The sequence below is a fragment of the Grus americana genome, chromosome 3, assembly GCF_028858705.1.
Source record: "Grus americana isolate bGruAme1 chromosome 3, bGruAme1.mat, whole genome shotgun sequence".
NCBI classification, from domain to species: Eukaryota; Metazoa; Chordata; class Aves; order Gruiformes; family Gruidae; genus Grus; species Grus americana.
Genome location: NC_072854.1, coordinates 123,724,930 through 123,738,767, shown reverse-complemented (window position 1 = coordinate 123,738,767; position 13,838 = coordinate 123,724,930). Strand labels below are relative to the sequence as shown.

Below are 13,838 nucleotides of genomic sequence, written 5' to 3'. Positions count from 1 at the left end.
GTTTTGTTCAGTTGTTCTTACGCTGTAGTTTTATAAAGTCTTTGTATCATGTTCCCTATGTTGGGTTTAATCCAGACTATACGAGGCAGTCCTGTTATGCTGAATATTTCCTATGCACATGAGGAGACAATATTCTGTTTTCTATAGGTGTGATCCTTGTACTAAATTCAGAGGAGTTGCACAGTATCAGTGAGCAGGAATAAAGGATTGCTTTATTCCCAATGGCCATTTGGATTCAGTTTGGCCTGGACTAAAATTAGCTCTATCAATGCACCCAGTGCTGCACCCTCTTAGACCCAACAGGGCTTTTTCAAGTGTTATTTGTCTTTCATCTCACGACACAAAAGATTTACTGACTGCAGCAAATACAGGACAAAATCCCTTGTCTGCCCCTGAAATGCAGGCTAACAAAGGGACCTACGAAAAGCAGTTAGTCTAGAAAGACAAGAATGCCCCAAATATCTCTCTATCCTCTTAGCCATGCGCTCAAGGCTGATCAGACATTCAAATACTCTTGCAATGACTAATGGCAGGTAGGGAGTAATTGTCCATATCTGAGGATTGTTATCATGTAAGTTAACAGGAGTTATTAAATAGAAATGGGAAAAAGATCAATGAAGCACTGCAAGGATTTTATGGAGTCCTTCATGCAGGTATCCCAAAGGGACTGGGCAGGACCATGGCAAAGTGAGACAACAAAGCATAGGTTTATTAAATTCACATAGAGCCACATGTGCCAAATAACCATGAATTTGAGGGTGTGTGGGGGTTATGCCTTCTCTGCATTTTCTGTTATTTCTAGTAGAAACCCACAGAAAATAAAACGTACAGCCTTTAGTGTTTCTATTGTTGCACTCTGTGCAAGTCATTGTTTCCCTTTCATCCTTCAATACAGAAAGCTCCTTCAGTGTACAGCTAATATTTCCTGTCCTTTGTTTGAAAATATTTCCATTGACTAGCTCCTGAACACGGCACAAACCTTAGACCTTGATCTACTCTAAGTCAGTGGGAGTTTTTTCAGTCCTTCAGTATGGCTCAGAAGAAATAAACTTGTCTTCACTGATCCATCTCAGATGAGTTTTCTCTGCCCTTACTCATGTGTAGTATTGTGGCTGCTGCATTCACAGTGATTTAGGGGGAAAACCACATGAAGATACAGCTCAGTGAAAGCAAAAATGGTACAGGGTTTTGGGAATGCAATGCCAAGCAGCATTGCTGAACTCTGTATTGTAGTCTTTTTTAATGCTGTCTTGGGGAAAAAAAAAGTCCATTCAGTGCCTTACCCATGAACAGGGATGGTATCGTGAACAGGAGAAACTTCTGTGCAAAGGTTTGAATATATATGTTGCCACAGAACAAAATGAAAATGAAAAATAGGCTTTAAAAGCCAAATGAGTTAAAGATAGATTTTTCCTGGGCCAGAATTTATTATGAATAGATCTTTTCAGCTCTAACCAGTGCTAAGTAAGTAAATACTTTACTGAAGCCAAGTTTCAGCTAAAAAAAGGTATTCCTTTACTTCTCCTTCTCTGGCATGAGCTCTAACCTCTTTCTGTTGATACTGCCTCTTTCTTCATATGTTAAGGAAAGTAAAAAAAGATGAGTGGAGCTGGGCAAGTTTAATAGTTGGCCTCAATTCCTACATTTGTAAACAGTTTCTTTATCTGAATGACATCTGCAAATTGAGAAAACAAACTGGAAATCTAACCAAAACAAACTGTGGTATTATCTGACAGATTGAAAGAGGCGTGAAAATAGCCTGTATCACTAACATCCCTTTCCCATGTGAACTCATAGAAAAAAAATAAAATCCTTATATCTCATACTAAATAAAGTTTACCTTATGGAATGTATTCTGAAGTCATTTCCCTACATTTAAGATAGATTTCCTTCTCCTGTATCATGCTGAAGTCATGTCAAACATGGATTTGACTAGAATCATATTAGAGAGCTGGGGGCAGTTTCAGTGCTTGCTCTGCCAAACTAGATTTATCTGGAATGAGAAATTCCTGATGGTTCAACGTGAGAAAACTACTTTCGTTGCACTGATGCTTACAGGCTAGAAAATCCACTCAGCAAATTCATGTAATAATATTAATCGTAACAACAACAACAACAGAATGAAAATAAGTTAGTGCTTCCTTAAAACACTAGGATCACTTTCTGCTAGATAAACAAGACCGAGCTGGAGAATTCTCCTCTGATTTCCATCATTATTGATGGTGTGGGATGTTTCACTTGTTCTTGAAATATCTGGCTGTACACTCAGTGTAACTTATGTAACCTATTAATCACTGTGTTGTTTCTTATTAACAAAGAAACCACTTTTTGTCAATATACTACTAATCAATATGTTACAGAAGTTGACTGCAGCTGCAACAATCCCAAACATTTATTAATACCATCAGAAGAAAGGTTGAATAGAAAAGCTGGAAAAACAGCAAAAACACCCACAGGCTTATAGATTTTATCCAGTTTAATTTTGTATGCATGGACATTACCACGGAACTAAGGATTTATACACTGGCTACTTGCTTTGAATGAATTACTGACAAAAGTTCAATTCTGCTTAGAAAGTCAATGAAATTCACAGCCACGAAACCGATGCCCTGTTCTTAAAGACTCAAAGTATTGCATTTGTATATCAAGCTTTATTGACAGGAACTCTGTGCTCAAGCCCAGGGCTGAAATAATTAGTAAGGGTCTATGAATGAGGATGCTAATTCACTTCAGCAGCTTAGAAGGGTCTGTGAGGGTCTCTCATTTTACAAAGGCAACTACACAATATGCATCAGCAGCATTCCTAAGGGCCAGCAGCTCTGGTCTGCCATGGGGCTGGATGCACTCTCTATGAGGAGAAGGATCACAGCTCCTTCCACTTAGGTCTTTTTGATATTCTCTATACAGTTACTGAAAGGGAAAAAACTAGCATGTCAAGCACTTTATAGGACAACCAGAGAAGTGTTGGTCAGACAGATGCTTGTGAGCATGTTTGAGTGAAAGCCCGCTTACAGAGCTGTGAAGCATCACCTTTTAAAATTAAGGTGATTTCTTTCCATCCTTAGGGGCTGCTTAACGTAGCCACTGTCTTTAAAGACTGCAGAGTTCAGCCTCTGATGAGCTGCTGGAAATGCAACCCTGGAGCAAAATATGGAAAGTTGAGTGCAAAGGTAGTAATGCCTCAGTGTCTCCTGTCCTTCAGGGGATTCTCCCAGGAATTATGTTCATGTAGGATTCAGAGACTTTAGTACACCCCTCCTTGAACAGGCCTGAAAATCATCTGAAGACAGACTGCTTTTTATGTCATCAGAGTAAGTGTTAGTACTATAGCTCACTGCGCCAAATCATGGTAATGTTTTTAGCCCCATAATCACAGCATCTCAGTATATCACCTATTTCCCAGAATCATTTAGAATCATTTAGGCTGGAAAAGACCCTTAAGATCTTTGAATCCAACCAAGGTATGCTTCCATTTTGTGTTGGAGTCTACCAGCAGGATTTCTATATCTGCCAATATTTCACTCTGGAGACAGACCTAGTTGGTCATTCTAATGCCAGTCATCCACTGACATAATGAAAATTAACTTTAATCTGTGCTAGGATTTGTTATTCATTCAGAATGCTCTGCCTACGTGCTCGACTGCCTTATAATATTCATGATCAGTGGACAACCTTTTACTCTGTTAACATGATGAAATATTAGATGGAAAGAGATGGAGTGGCATTAGCTGCTTACCATGAAAATGTTTCTGGTTTAGAAACATAAGGTGACCTCATAATTTAAAAACTGACAAAACTTTAGAAGGTGTGGACTCAATTCTCAACTGTGATTTACCGTCCCTTCAATGCCTGCTCTGCCTCGCTCATCTTCTTTGATTAGGCATTGACCATAAATGGACTATCTTTCCCTGGGAGAAAGGAGAGCATCTAATACAGTCTGGGTCTGAACTCCACTGCATTTCCCTGAAAATAGTTTAATAGAGGCACAGTTTCCCAAATATCACTTTTTCATTGCAGTTTTTTCAACTGTACAGCCTTATACACGCATGACATTTTCTTTTCTTTTTTCATGCAGGAGTCTTCGTCAGGCTGCTGTGTTACCAACAAAAAAAGGTGACAATAACCAGCAAACTGCTGCAGAAAGGTGTCAATATTCATATTACCATTTTACTGCTGTAGACTCTTAAAGATTTTGGTGGGAGAAATGGTGTTAAGGTAGCTTAGCTCCTCATGTATAAGAGGCAACTCTGATTTTGATGCAACCCACCAGGAACTGTACCACCACTTAAAAATAACAACCTGTGTTTGGAATGATGAAAATCCATTAAAAGAGGCTGGGTAGACTGAACAGGAAGAAATAGATTAATAGATCTCCATGTAAGCATAATTGATTTTGGGCATGTACTCCAAAACCCCTTCACCAATGATTTATCTTCATTTGGTGGGTATAACACTGAGTTCAATCAGATCCTCAGGGAGTCATTCATCAAATGCATCATCAGCAAAAAGAAGTGCTGCCTTCTCTTTCTATTTTATCTTTCCTTTTTCTTTCATATGTGACATAAATGAAACAAGAGATAATTTTTCTCTTAAAAATAAATAAACTACTGCTAGTTATTGAAGTATTTCTAGGTCAGGTAAACCACCAGTATACATAACAATTGAATTTTTACCTGAACCATGAATTTCCCCTTTCTCTACATTTATAGCAACACGCCAGCCAAGAAAGTTTGGAAAGACACGAGGAAAAGAACAGTTTGGACAGCTGTGCAGAATTCTTAACAACTTTGACCCTTGCGCCCATGCACACACCCCAATAAGTTACACACTGTGTACAAAAAATGATCAGGCATTTTTGAAATCCCCACTGCTATCAGTCAGCGGTGAGACCCAGCACAATCACACATTGAGCTGTTACTGTCTAAGCCAAGTCCAAAGCTGATAATGCATCTCCCACCTGCTGCAATTCCAGCTCTGCTCAGACTCTGCATACCAAGAAGAGAGCATTAATGCCATATTTAGACTGCTGATGATAAAGCTTAAACAATCTTTTCCGTTGTAGCTATTTTTGTGCAAGGAACATTTTCTTTAAGGATTTATACTTGGTGCTTTAACAGGACTCATCATTCTGGTAATGAACAAAATAGGAGAGACAGCTATTAATAAAAGGAGAACGCCTGAATGCCTCCAGCATGCTCCTTCTGCCTTCAAGTAAAAGTACCATGGGAAGGAAGCCCTGGGCCAGGCTATCTTCATTTTCCTCCAAGAAAAAATTGCTGAGGAAGACTCTCAAGAGGCGTTTCTACAAGGGGTCCCTCACAGACATTTTATCCAGAATTGTCAGCATAGCGTGGCACCAGGCTTCACCCCTAGCGCTGCAGCCTTCAGCCTCCAGTTTAGCCCTGCCTAAAACCCACACCAGTACACTTAGCTGCCCATTGCAATAGGCTGGACCTACATTTTGCCTCTAGTTGCACTCTGCTTCTTGCTTATGATTGATTTTCTTAGGTAGAGGGAAGTTTGTATAACCTCTATTTCTCTCTCTCAGGCTGCAGTAAGAGGCTTCAGCAGGGTATGGAAAAGGTGGGGAGAAGGAATGTGTGTAACATTAAAGAAAAAAGAACTAGAGGGGAAACATCAGTAAGCTGCAGCCAGGGTTAAAATTATCTGAAACATTAAATGATGACAAAGGATGGAATAAAAACATAACAGTCAGGCATGAAATTTGAAGAATAAATGTCATGCTATGTCCTTTTTGGATTATCTATTTTTTCTGCACTTACTTTATCGTAAATTCTGAGGAAGAGAAATACAATTCTTTTAAACTGTATTTAAGAAATGAATGGGCAGCAGTATTTGCTTTTAGGAGTGTAAGCTCATTGGAATGGGAACCCCTCTCATATTTATCATATTCTACACATTATTTTTTGTGACATTTAAATAACACTGAACTCTATCATGGCAGAAAGCATATAGTGATTTTGGGAACATTTTCTCAACTACTTCTCCTGTTTTTCATCATTTTTGGTGAATGAGGCCAGGATGCAGATGATACATATGGTAAACACAAAGTTTGGACATTCACAGTCCCATACCTTCTTCCTGATGATATTTTCATGGACACATAGAAAAGTTGAGGTAGGAAGGCATCTTTGGCAATCACATAGTCCAACCGCCACCCAGAGCATGGTCAATTAGAGCAAGTTGCTCAGGACTCTGTCCAGTTGGGTTTTGAATATCTCCAAGGATGGAGACTCCAAAACATCTCTGGGCAGCCTCTTCCAGTGTTTCATCATCCCCAAATTAAAAACAAAACAAATCCAACAACAACAACAACCACAACCAAAACCAAAACCCAACAATCCTTGAATTGAAATTCCCTGAAAATCAATTTATGACCATTGCCTCTTGCCCTGTCAAGATTTTGCATTCAGAGCAACACAAGGCAGGAAAGGAAAAATCTTTTCCTCTTTTTCCCTCAAGACAATTTTATTTCAGAAACCCTTAGCTGCAGGTATAACTGTCAGTGAAGTCTGAAGTCATACTGCCAATCCCTATGCTTAATCTACAAAACTGTAATGAAATACGATTAGTTAAAATGAAATACAGTCCCCAAGTAATTGAGACGGATTCAGATTTAATTCATCTTTCGCAAAAGAGTTGGAAAAGTTGATGGGGAAAAGGTAATTTTTCTTTTGTAAAACAGCTCCCAGCATGAGAAAGCCTTTTTTTTCTGTAAAAAAAAATGACCTAAACTGAAAAGAAATACCTCTCTACAGTGGGAAACCTGATCCTTCCATGAATATGTAGAGTTGCATAGAAGTTAAATTAGTACAATATTTTCAGCTTTTTAAGGACTAAAAATTGGGAATCCTTCTGCGGTATTCTCGTGGAAACCTTAACCATACTAGTGAAGGGCAAGGTTTTTCTGAAGTTTTGTTAAAGCATCCTAGATGAAACAATAGAATTTAAGCAACTAACCTATTCCTGTATTGTGTTCTTTCTTAGATTTGACCAATTAAAGTGCTTATTGCTTCTAGCCGAAATGTGTCTGGAATAACAAAAGAAAACGTGTCTTTGAATGTTACTGACTACAAAGAAACATCTGTGGAGGAGAAAGTCTTCTTTTAAACTCTGAGTATATTTCTTTACAAATTCCAGGACACATCTCTTAGAAGGTGATATCCATAGTCCTGCTTCCGTGAATGTTATATACACAAGGCATGGATTTTGGTGCCACGGTGGCACAGCTGCTTTTTTTTCTCCCTCTCCTCCCTCTCCCCCTCATCAAAGGTCTGTTCAATCAACAAAATGAATTCTTCTGGAAGAAAGCAGAAATCAATCTGATTTCTAAACCAGAAGTACTCCTGTTTATGATCATCCAAAGAGTTTGTTGCAGAAGCCATGCTGTATGACTTAGATGACCAAATGTTTTGCTGTAATGGAGATTATCCATGGAGAATAATTGCATTCAACCTTTAATCTGCAATTTTGTACAGACCAATACATTTCAAATCGACAGTTTCAAAAGGCCAAACACCACTGTCAAAACCTGCAAACTATTAAACTTTAAAAAAAAAAAAAATCAACTATTTCTTCAAAGCAGTTACCAGGAACTGCTCACTTAACTGTCTCCTGTATGGGGGTGGGGGCTAGCTACACAGTGCCCTGTTAGTACTCTACAGAGAGGCAGTAAAACATCAGTTTTATTCACCATACACAATCTTCTATTAAAAATTATGGTTCCTGCCTTCTATTTTATGAATATTTAAAAACTGTAAGTGCATTTTTTATGTTCTTCATCATTAGATACTACAATTCCCTTAGTGTTCAATGTGCTGATTTATCCCTACTGAAACGAATAGTAGATAATAGAAGAGACCCCACAGCATTATTAATTACCACAGGTGTTAATTAGATGTTACGCATGGGAACAAGACAGATGGCAAGACAAACAGCAGTAAGACAGACAGGTATGGGTGAGTACCTCACACTGTCCTAGAAAGATAGATGACGCATTGTTATTCGAGTAAGTCGATAGGGAATGACCTTCTTTGTCATAGAAGACACATTGCAGTAAGAAATATTAATGATGAGACAAGTATCAGAAACGAAAAATACAGTAGAAATGTAAAAAAACGAGAAACAGACAAGTATTTCCTCAGTTCAACTGAGACCGTTAATTGAAATAAATGAAACATCCCAAATGAAGAAAGGAATGGTGTCTGCAATGTGTGACAATGACTGCCATTTTGAAAGATGGCTTGTTGGCTTCCCACAGCTCCCGTTCACTTTGGTTAATTGTCTCCCAGCAGTAAAGAGTGATAACACGTCAAAGGTTTCTCATGCTCTTTTTATCGCCCCCTTTAATTGCTATTTTATTTTTAAATAATTGGCAGATGCAGAGCCTAGTTATGCATTTTGTATTAACCAGTCAGCAGAGAAGAAAAAACAAAATAGTTGTGGGAATGGGGAACTAAACCCAAGCCCTTCCATCTCAGCTGCTGTCCAAACACGTGGGCTGTAGGAGCAGGCTCCATCTCGCTCATTTGCCAGCCCTCTGCTCGTTGCCATCTTTGCTGTGTGGGAGCCCACCATCAGAGATGGGCAGGATGGCACTGGTCAGCAACCTGCCGGTCAGGTGTGCTCCTCAAAAAAAGGTAACACGAGTGTGACTGGATCCAAAGTCTCCTTTTCTTGGACAGGTACGTTAAGGCAAAGGTCAGATGAAATGGAACTATTTCAAGAATTTGTTAACATATATATCAAACCTTATGAGTTTTGAAGGAACTGAATTTTCCTTCCGGATCTTTTTCTTAGGATTTGGCCAAATCCTAAGGAAACCAAGGAAGGAAACAAGAACAATACCCATGATAAGGATTTTTTTTTGAATCTTGCTAATGATGCCATTTTTGAAAACTTGCACTTATCTGAATGGTCTTGTTATACCACAGTCTGTAACCAAGACACTGTAAATTTCAACTGAAAAATATAATAGAGCGATTCAACTGGGTCACCAAGTCATTTAACATGGCTAAAATTTTCAAAGGAGATGAGGACATGCTACCTGGAGAAGCTATGTCAAACTTTAATGAGATTATTGGAAGGTTAACATGCTGTGATGTGAGTTAGGTGAAAAATATTTCAAATGAGAAAGGCAACTATTTTGCTTCTTCGTGCAACTGCACACTTAGGTTTGCAGGAATAACGTGAAACCATTTAATGGAGTTCCAGAATGTCATAATAGTGCCCAGATATCAAGTATCCAGAGAGCCTTTTTGCTAAGATAAACAAATAACTTCCAAAACAAGACTTCCTGATGCAAGAAAAGCCAGGGAAAAAAAGAGAAGAAAAGAGAAGGAAAAAAGGCAACTATTCATAAAATTTAAAAAAACAAGCTCTCTTGTGGTGTGATTTAATTTATGACCAAGTGCGTGTACAGCTATCCCAGTTTCTGCTTTTATCATGTCATTTGGGCAGTCTCCTAAAATATTCTGCAGTTGAACTGCATTTTATAAGACAGCATATCGATACAGGAGAACTGCACCAGCCCAAAACCCATTAATCTGCACCACTCAGGCAAGGGCTGAGCTGCAGTTGCTTCTGTTCTTCCTCCTTTCACAAGGGTTTGCCTGGAGTGCATGTGCTGAAGTTAGTATTTCTTGTGCTTTGTCTTAGAGACCACGGTAGAGTAACATGGCTCCTGGCACAAGGAGTAAATTGAAACAGATCTAGCAAACACTTCACGTGACAGCATAAATCCCCAAAGCAGAGCTTGGCTGCATCTCTTGGATGACAGCATTGTAATACACAGCAGGAAGACCCTGTATCATTTCCCCCTGTTGCTGTTGTTCTGGCACAGCTACTTGCAATCTTCTCACTAAGAAATAGAGAGAAAAGCAGTTTTCCGTGCCAAACTTTTATAGAGAAATTCTTATTTCCTATGGAAATAAGCTGAGGACTCAGTGCTCCTCCCTTCTGGACATCCCATTACCATGACCTCAGTCCCTGCTTGTGAAAAGACAAAACCAAGAAAGAGCAAAGGAAATAACTCCCTCTAACTCCTTGCAACAAAATACCTGTCCTAACCTAACAAAACCAGGAGTCTATTTCATATTCACATAATATAGTAGATGAAACTCAATTTTTAGTTACACCCAAGCAAAAGCGTTGCCCCTTTCTAACACAAAGGGACGTGTAATAAAGATATGTGTGGCTACAGCTGCATCGGATGATATTCACATCATACCAACAGATGCTATCCAAGAGATAGGAACAAATTAGTTTCCACAGGTGCCGTGGTCTCCATCCATGCTCCTTCCCCTCTCAGATAAGGATGATTTAGCCCACTGGGCTTGGTAATCGCACGTTTACAAGAAACAAGTGTCCTTGGCTTTATCAGCCTCCCCTCATTTATTGCCTGAATCACTATTTGCAATCCTAAATTTAAAATTGACACAAACTTTGTGTCAGACAGCAGAGAGCCCTACAAGTTACTGCAAGAGCTTGTGATTTATTTTTTTTTCTTCGTGGTTCACTAAGTGGGAAAGGCCCACACATACTGCGCATCAGCTTCAGTTCCCACCTGCAGCACTGCTTCTATGAATGGGCTACTCCATACTTACAGAGGTGCTGGGATAGACTTCCTTGTGGTGATCAGTTTTAGGATTCCTATCATGGGACAAAGAAATCTCACGGTGGACTGTATTATCTTCCAGTTAAGGCTGATGATCCTATCTCTATTTGCCTGTCCATCTGTAGTATGTGTGTAGTTGACGAAGGATATAATAAATGCCTAACTTCTGCCTCAGCTGAAAAATACCACATCGAGTGGATATTACAGCAAGCAGCTTATTGCAGGGATTTCTTTTTCTCTTTTTAGCCTTTGCAGCTAAAGGAAAGTGACCACAGCTTTTCCTTCTAGTGCTCCATTTATATTAGGTACCAAATACATGTTTAAGCAAAGTATGGCGTGTTGCTTCCTACCTTATTTTGTTTGGGTAAAGAAGCATTGTGTTTGATAGAAAACCAATGAAGACAGAGTCAGTCTCCCATTACAACAGTTAACCCACATCTTTATTCCTGCAATCATCTAGACTTGGCAGGGTTAATATGCAATTAATCAAACAATTGTGGCAGTTATCAGTAAATAAATACTAGTGTGCTCCAGAAACTTTCTCCATATTCTGAAAGAAAAATAAGGTTTTCCACATTACCTCCAATGATTTGCTTTCAAGGTTTTCTGTGCAATTGATTTCCACTGGGCCAGAAAGCTGCTAATCAGCTGAAGACTCTACAGTGTGCATCTTGACAGACATGTAATAGTTTTAAAAATATTTTTTCTATTACCTGCAAATGTTATTTAGGTTTTCTTCAAGGTTTGTAATAGAGCTCTGTGTGTCGATTTATTTAAATTATTTTCCAATATACCTTGAAAATCACAGAAAATAGAAATAAATGGAAGCATGGAGTGCAAGGATGTGTTGCTCCAGACTATCTGTCTCTTCGGCTTCATCTTCACGTAAGCACAGAAACAATATGAGTCAAATGTAAAGAAATTGGAAAAACATCAGCTTAAACAAAACAAATTACTATATTACTGAATAACAAAGAACAAAAAAATACATGTGCAGTTCAGAGAGAGATCTGGAATTTTGCAGAGATCTTATATAAATATGTGATCATTATCAACTCCACAATATTTTAAGATTACTGTTGTCCTGTAAGGTCTTACAAAAATCTCAAATTAATCTCTCTAATTTCATTCTCTGAGTTTTGAGAGAAAACCCCCAACCTCCACCCAGCAAAGAAAGCTAAGGAAACTTAAAATGGAAATCTCCAGCTGTTATATTTGAGGTATAAAGCTTACCACTTAAACTGTTTCATGAATTCTTATACATTTATTGCAGCAATCATAGGATCTCTATGACAACAATACTAACAAATGCTCTTTGAACACTGTTGCCACACACCGCATTTACCATGCTTCAAATGATAAAACCATTACACTGATTCCCATAAATTATTTTTGGAGTGAGAAATTACTCGTTATGATGTTTTACTAAGAATAGGGAGGGGAGCTAGCACTGAAACACATAAAAAGATCTAAAATTTTGGAAAACAAAACAGAAACAAACGCTAGAGTTCACGGTGATGTCAGTGTTTTTAAAGTGTCACCTTTAGGGTGACAGGCATCTCCTGGCCTTCTGGATAAGCCTGGCTACATCAGCCAAGAAGTCAGCTAGAGCACAAACAACTGAGATTCAGAAGAATTCATTCTCTGGAGGTTTCTCAGTGCATTTTAGCTATTTTTAAATTAAGAAATAATAATAATAATAGTGCAAGCAACTTCCATTCAGATCTTCTGGCGCACTACCAATCCTGTGCTCAGGATTGTTACGTCTTAGCATTGTTAAAATGATCAGTTCTGCAGGAGCGCAACTAATCAGTGCCTATTGAAATGCTTTCCTGCCTCCTCCTCATCTGCTATAGATGATCATTAGGAATTGACTGTTTCAGCCCAAAATATGTAGATCCAGGAAGCCCAAACTGCAGTTCAAGCTGCATCATGGAGATAGTACCAGGGTGGAATTGGAGAAATCTCCCCTGCCTTCCACTCTGTACCAGCTGGGCTGGATAAACAGACGTATCATTTAACAAGGTTCCCCACAGCTGAAAGTTTCAGTGGAGAAGGTGAAGGATGTATGAACCACTCATAATGTCTGCATTATTCCCTACCACTAATAGGTATAGTTTTGTATGTACCAGCATTGTGAAATAGGCTATGAAATAGGACCAAACATGCCACAAGATATATCAACCTGCTCAGTCTGTTCATACAGTTTGAATAGGAAAATACACAAATGACTGCCACTAGCAGAGATGCATGAATGGGTGCTAAACCTCTCTCTCCAGCACATTTGATTTCATATTTGCCCATCTATTTATGATTAGCAAGAATGGTGCTGTTGTATAGCTATTACATTTTTCTTTCATGAGTCTGAAAGCACTTCAGAGGTGTCTGCCAGTATTTACAGTATCACTTTGAAACAGATTTTAAATATCCCTGTTTGAATGTGCTATAAGCATCCCCAGAGGAGTGGCCACAGAGGAAGTCTGAAGGCTCAAAGCAGTAACCTCTGTGCAACGCGGGTTGCTTGCCACCAGAGCAACGTGCCCCATGAGCCACAGACACGCCGTGGCACCAGCAGCTTGGGGGAGCTGGGGTGGGTGAAAAGCCGAGCTGAGCAGCCTTTAGCTCTCTGCCAAATGAGGCATTTAAGCCAGAATTCCAGAACTCCAGTGCAATGCTTCAACCACGAGAGCGTTCTCTGACAAGATTAGCACTTAGTTTAAAAATACCCTTTATTACTTGATACTTAACTCTCTCATAAATTAAGAGCTCAGAAGCTCAAAAATCCCCCAAAAGAGTACTACCAGCATTCCACCCCTTGCAGATGCCGATTGGTCCTGTGACACCTCTCAGTCTCTCTGCCAGGGCAATGGCCACATGCACTGGTTAAAAGACAGGGGCAAGGTCTTTTAAACGACTCATCCCACAAAAACCTAATTTCTTTTCTTTTTCTGAAATAGGAATGAGTTGAAAGCAGCCTCCCCTGTTTGCAGCAATGCCTGTTTCCATGGTACCCAGAGCAGCAGCCGATGGCCTTGTTATCACAAGAACTCTAATAAATTTCAGTAGATTGCTGGGAATTGCCTTTTTTATTTTTTTTTTTAAACCCAGATGACCCTCCAGTCCTGGAATCTCCAATATGATCCAAAAGTCTATGGCAAAGTTAAACTCTTCAGTGACAATAGCTTTGGTGGGAGTTTTTTGA

At 39.1% G+C, this 13,838-nt stretch overlaps 1 long non-coding RNA gene across 1 annotated transcript in view; it reads right to left on the bottom strand.

The window, feature by feature from the left end:
* LOC129204960 (uncharacterized) overlaps positions 1-13,838 on the bottom strand; it is a 244,415-nt gene that overhangs the window by 47,884 nt on the left and 182,693 nt on the right. The gene's annotated exons all lie outside the window — the stretch shown is intronic.